Below are 6,722 nucleotides of genomic sequence, written 5' to 3'. Positions count from 1 at the left end.
GTGTGTGTGTGTGTGTGTGTGTGTGTGTGTGTGTGTGTGTGTGTGTGATATCAATTAAAAATATTGATTGGGAAGGCAGTGTCTTTGAAGACACAGGTTCGCCAATTACAATGTAACATTACAGACATAAAATAAATTATAATTTCTACGTGTCTAATTACATTATTATCCGACAGAGGGAACATTAACAGGAGACCGTCTTAAGCGTATGCATTATTATTATTAAGATGCCTTGGTTATTCAGGGTCTAGGTATAGTATACGATTTATAAAATTCTTACGAAAGATTTAAAGATTGCGCCCCCTGTTTCTCTGTGAAAAAAAAAATGCAGACAAAAGACTATATTTGTAACTTAAAATGTAAAAAAACGAAGTAAAATGTATACGTATATTAAAAACTAAGGGATGACATAAAAGCTTGTTGCAGTAGAAAATGCAGAACTGATGTCATCAAAATAAATGGTAAGTATGTAGAGGTTATTGACGCGCGGTCGGTACACTAGGTCCATTGTCTTCAAATGCGGTAAATATATAATTACACATATTGCAACAAGATAACATGTAAGTTTACGACATAGAAAGTATATGAATAAAGCAAAAATGTACAAGAATTGAAAATGAACTACGTGGTTTATAATTAGGAAAAAGACAAATAAAATGGACGGTTATTAAGAGAACAAATGAACTTCCAAATTTGGGTCAGCAACAGAAAATCTAAATTAAAGCGGCGGTTATAATGAACTACAATTTTCAAATAACAATTAGAACACAATCAGAATTTGTTTATTTTGTTGAGAAAAACTGAAATTGTAATTATTTATTATTTATAATTAATATAAGTATGAAATTTGCTATTGAGAGGAATCGCTTACATTGACGGAAATTAAAAGCTAAATCTCCGAATAGATCACTCATTTTGCAGAGGATCTAGATCGAGTAGCGTCATATTTTTCCTCTTCATCATCATCAGCAACCAGTATATGCATTAACTGCTTCTGTGGCTGAACGGTTACCATGCTGGACTACCACGCAGAGGCTTCAGGTTCGTTTCCTGGACCGGGAGAAATGTTTATGTGGCCTATATTCATTTATTTCGCGAGTTTGGGTTGTCTATGTGTGTGTCCATGATACCCGCGATACAGGGTTTCCCTTGTGCGGGTCTATGAGTTTGTGCGTTATTACTATCATTGTTATTGTTAGGCGCGGGTGCCCTTAAAGGAGGTGGTTTAGTCCATCCTCAATGCTAGCCCTGTGCAGGTTGGGACTCTATATTTTTCCAAGGGTTTCCATCGTTAATATTCAACCTTAACGAGAAGTATTCCTACTAAATATCCATAAATATAATATAATAGCTGTGGTGATACATTAAGTATAGGATTGAGTTAAACATGTCTAACGAAGCTGTATTCTGATTCTCCTAACTCCACTATCATATAATTTAGTTTGTTTACTATTAAAATATTGAAGATGTACTTAACACAAATATTTGGTCACTATAACAGATATTTGGTCAGATTAAAAGGTTTATCTCATATTATGAGAAAACCTATTTAAATACAGTTCTTGTTTACGTTTTTCTTATATTAGTAACCGGATTACCCCATTTTAACAAATTTAGCTATTCGCTGAGATGTAGCGCGAATGCCAGAAATAGCCAGTCGTCGGATTGGGTTTCAAATATAAAAATCGATCATCCTAACCGCTTCTAGACCTCAAAGTACAGTAGAATATCAAATGTAATAATAAACATCACCAGAAGATAAAAAAATGTTCTCTTCTTCACTTGAAATTGAACGTACTCATTCCAAGACTACAACAAAATATTCCGTTTTTAAACATTTTAAAACCACCCCATGGTCACTTGTGCTTTAGGTATATATTACTTGATATATTATAATCATTTATTCTAAGAATAAAGTCGTCGTAAATTTACGCAAATATTCATACGTCGTTGAGAAAAATGGACCATTCGATTCGCTGAGCATATAATTATGAAGTCCACTGTACATTCTCTATATGTCTGTTGCAGCTAGTATAGGCAAGGGTTGTTGCAAGACTTTTAGGTTAGATACAGGCATTGGGATATAGAACGGGTATTCCTCAAAATTTACGGAAACTATTTATATATATCATTACGCGATAAACATCACCAATTCTTAACATCCTCATTAAAAATGACCAATAAAAAAGACACAGTAAATTATATGTAAATTTAGTACAATATTAAGATAACAGAAACAACATTATTAAAATAAAATGTTAAGTTACTTACCTGTTGCAGAATAATTCCAAACACAATAACTTTTCAATATTAACATCAGCAATCAGGCTACAAAATCCTTATTTCTATAGTTTCATTGTCTTTATTAAAACGAACGATAAAATCCCGTACAATGTACAATTCGTAAAATTAAGCTACGTAGGGAACCACACATAGAAGCGTAGCGCCGTAGACGCGTAGATACCGCTACGAAGACTACGAAGCGACTGGCTCCGTTTGCAATGCGCCGCTACGACTGCAAAGTATAACGCTCGGAATACTTCGGCTTGCGACGGAAACACCCGATCACCTTTGTATGAAGTTATTTATAAAATAGTTTTAGTTATGCACATCGCATGTAATTAAGATTTCATTTATATTGCATGCTACATATCTACATTACAGTACATTATACTTCATGCTACGTCCTCGAGATTAGCATATTAGACACTTGTAGTAACGCGTAGCATGCACCATTCCACACTACGCTCAGAATATTTTTATTTTATTTTAAAGGAGGGCACACTGACCACGTGCTCCATGCGCATAGGATTTGCTTCATTTACTTCATAGTGCGTTGCCGTTCCACTGCGTGTTCGCGATTGAAAAAGTGTTTTAGAGAGATTGTGGTTAAATAAATTATTTTGGTGATAATTTGTTGTGAATAATATGCCTAAACGTAAAAGTGATTATGAACGTAATCGTATACAACGCAAAATCAAAAAATTGGAATTAAAATTGCGCCATGACCGTTACCATTCGGATGAATCCGAGTCATCGTCAACGTCGAGAGATTCTGGTCATTTATCGTCGGATAAACAAGGTACGAAACGCCAATAAATATAGAAATGCAATTGCAACTGATTTTCTCTTAATTTGAAGTCGAGTCGTGTCATATAAGTTCCACGACAAGGTAATGATACAACTACGTGTTTTTGTTACCTTATAGTAACTCTTAGGTCTTTAATCATTCTTTTTTTAACGAATCTAGATGAAAAGTTTGCGGATAGTACTTGCAATGCAATGGGACTATCTCTTACTGACTAGATATGGTTTAGTGAATAGCTTCTGGGGCTATTACGTGACTGATAAATGTTTACACTGTGTACAGAGTTCATTGGTTTTTTATTTGTTTACAACAAAATGATAATACAGTCAATACCCAGCACTCCGAGCAGTACAATGGGACTATTTCATAGTGCTAATAATGTATTGTTGCGGACAGTACGTGTTACTATAACTTGGGACTGTCTCTTACATACTCCTAATTAACTTGTTTGACGGCTGTACATGAGACTATGTGTCTCCTTTCCAGATGACGGTGTTATGGATATTTTGGCATGTAATGAAGATGAAGAGGCTAACATCGAAGAAAACCCGCCTTCTCCCGTGAGACCAGCAAACGACGACCGGGCTGAGCCAAGTTCCAGTGCGTGCATTTCACATGCATGCAATTCCGTCGGTGGTGATAGCCGTGCAAAAATCGGTTGACCCTCTACCGCCTACAGCTCCAGAGACAGCTGCAACATTGCAGCCGCCTCCACCTGCAGATGCAGTAACAGCTGAAACAGAAGACTTGGCTTTGGATAAAGAGCTATTAGACATACTTGGCACAGATCCTACCACAGATAAGAAATATGGTAAAGATATTCAGAAAGACTTATCGGTCAGTTTCCAACATTGGGCCACAACTAACGAAAGAACTGCGCCAGGAATTTAAAGAAAAGTATTTGACTCCTGAGAACTGCAAATTAATTGATCCACCGGAATTAAATGCTGATATAAAAGCGGCAGTTCAGAAATTATAATTAAACGTGATAAAGCCATTGAAGGCAAACAGAAACAAATTATCTTGTCTATTGCCTGTTTAGGAGAAGCTATTTCACTATTGTTGTCCACAAAGGAGAACAATACAACGTTACTCAAACTTTTGATGGATGCCCGAATCATCTGTGACTATCAACATGCTGACTCTACTACAAGGAGAAAATACCTTTTAAACGCTGTAAAGAAGGAAGTTAGAGATCAGCTACAAAAGACAAAAGTAGACAAGCTCCTATTCGGCGAAAATCTAGCAGAAACCTTAAAATCTGTAAAAGCCATTAATAAGTCAGGAATAGATCTGAAACAGACTACATCTAAAGTTCCAAATATTAACTGACACAGTATACTTCTAATTCTTCGAAGAATTTAAACTGGAAGCCGGCGGGTCCGGTTCAGAAAGCGACGGGCCCGCCGAGGACCAATCAACCTGTGACGTCCTTGACAAACAGTCGGCCCAGCATCTCCTTCGGACAGTCACTGCATCCACAGCGGCGACCGGGCCTCACTCGGCGCTAAATACGGTAAATACAGCAGGTAGATTACCGCACTTTTACAAACAATGGTCTATAATTACTAATGACCCAATAGTTCTTTCGTATATACAGGGCTATCAGATCCCCTTTTTATAGCCACCGACGCAGCCGTTGCCACCCAAAATGCGTAAATATTCTGACGCAGAAAGGACACATTTTATAGAGGCAATTAATAATTTGCTAACAATCGGGGCTATTTCGGTGTGTCAAGCTCGAGATGATCAATATTTGTCAAATATATTTTTGATACCCAAGGCAAACGGTAAGATGCTCTTCATTTTAAACTTAAGAAGCTTAAACAAGTTTATAAATACAAACCATTACGAACTGAAAGACTTGAGAACAGTACTAAACCTCATTTCAAGGGAATGTTATTTATGTGCAGTCGACTTATAAGACGCATACTTTTTAATTAAGGTGCATGAAAATGATCGTAGATACCTTAGGTTCCAGTTTGAAAACATTATTTATGAATTTAATACGTTACCATTTGGTTTGAATACGGCTCCTATCATGTTTACAAAGGTGATGAAGCCGGTCGTAAAATTGCTAAGGTCACGTGGGTATTTATCTACTATTTACTTAGATGACATGTGTTTAATTGGTAACAATTATCAATCATGTCTTAAGAATTTGGAAGAAACCATAAAACTCTTTACGTGTTTAGGTTTTATTATAAATGAAGATAAAAGTAATTTTTATCCATCGCAAACTTGCAAGTTTTTAGGATATGTTTTGGATACAAAAATATTTCATGTTTCTTTGCCAAATGAAAAAATTGCTTTGTTGAAAAATTGAAAAACTGATTTTGCAAAATTTTCAATTGCAAAACGTTGTAAAATCAGAGCGTTTGCGAGTTTTGTTGGTCTTTTGGTATCTTTCTGCCCAGCTGTGGAATATGACTGGCTCTATACAAAAATGTTTAAAAGATGCAAATACCTTAACTTAAAAAACACAAATAATTATGAAAATTACATGAATATTCCGAATACATTAGCCTCTGATCTTGAATGGTAGAGACATGCCATTGACCATTCTAGTTGTAAAATTAAGGAGCATAATTACGACCTGGAAATTTACTCTGATGCCTCAACAACAGGATAGGGAATAGCGTGTGGAGCGAAGAAGGCTAGTGGCCTGTGGAGTGATGACGAACGAAACATACGTATAAATTATTTAGAAATTTTGGCCTCATTCATAGGACTAAAAATATTCTCTAAAGATTTGCTTAACTCCCAGGTCCTCCTTCGCATCAACAATACCACCGCAATTTCCTATGTAAACCGCATGGGTGGTATTCAGTTCCCATACTTGACTGACCTTACGAAACAACTCTGGCAATAGTGCGAATAAAGAAATTTATATGTTCTCGCTTCCTATATTCGTTCATCAGATAACTTTGAAGTTTATCAAGAGTCACGACGTACGTATCCAGATATTGAGTGGCAGCTCACCGACTATGCTTATGAAGCAATTTTAAACAAATTCCGTACTCCGAATATAGATTTGTTCGCCAGTCATTTCAATAATAAATGTCAAACATATGTTTCTTGGCATAGGGACCCTGATGCGTACGCAGTGAACGTATTTACGTTTTCATGGTCTAACTTTTATTTCTACTCGTTTCCACCATTTACTATGATTTTAAAATCATTAAGAAAAATAACATCTGATAATGGCACAGGTATTATGGTTGTCCCACGGTGGCCTACGCAGCCATGTTACCCACTATTTAAAAGTATTTTAATTTCAGAGCTGTTAGTATTTAAGGCTGATGAAAACTTAATTTTATCAACTAATTCCAGTCGCCGCCACTTGGGCAGAACGGTTACCCTGGTGGCAGGAGTATTATCGCCGGGAGGCGATGCTGAGAAGAGGTATTCCTCCTGGGTATTCTTCTAAACTCTCTCTCGGACAATTCTTATAAGCAGTATGAAGGGTGTTATAAAAAGTGGTTCATTTATTATAACGAGATTAAATTGAACATGTTTGAAGTATCAGTTCCCTACATTGTGAACTTTTTAATGAATGTTTTTCATGAAGATGCTCAATATGGTACTGTAGACTAGGCTGTACTGTTTGAGTAGAATTGCTGGCTGAACATAG

General features: G+C 36.3%; 1 protein-coding gene across 1 annotated transcript in view; it reads right to left on the bottom strand.

Annotated features, from left to right (window-relative positions):
* LOC113229268 (protein toll-like) overlaps window positions 1-2,488 on the bottom strand; it is a 29,438-nt gene extending 26,950 nt beyond the window's left edge. The window contains exon 1 of the mRNA XM_026462811.1: window positions 2,272-2,488. The gene's annotated coding sequence lies outside the window, so the exon portion shown is untranslated. The remainder of the gene's footprint in view (window positions 1-2,271) is intronic.
* Window positions 2,489-6,722: the final 4,234 nt, after the last annotated feature.

The sequence above is a fragment of the Hyposmocoma kahamanoa genome, unplaced genomic scaffold, assembly GCF_003589595.1.
Source record: "Hyposmocoma kahamanoa isolate Upper Pololo Valley unplaced genomic scaffold, ASM358959v1 296, whole genome shotgun sequence".
In the NCBI taxonomy this organism is placed as follows: domain Eukaryota; kingdom Metazoa; phylum Arthropoda; class Insecta; order Lepidoptera; family Cosmopterigidae; genus Hyposmocoma; species Hyposmocoma kahamanoa.
Note: the sequence above shows the minus strand (reverse complement) of the source record. Positions and strands in the feature narration are given on the sequence as shown.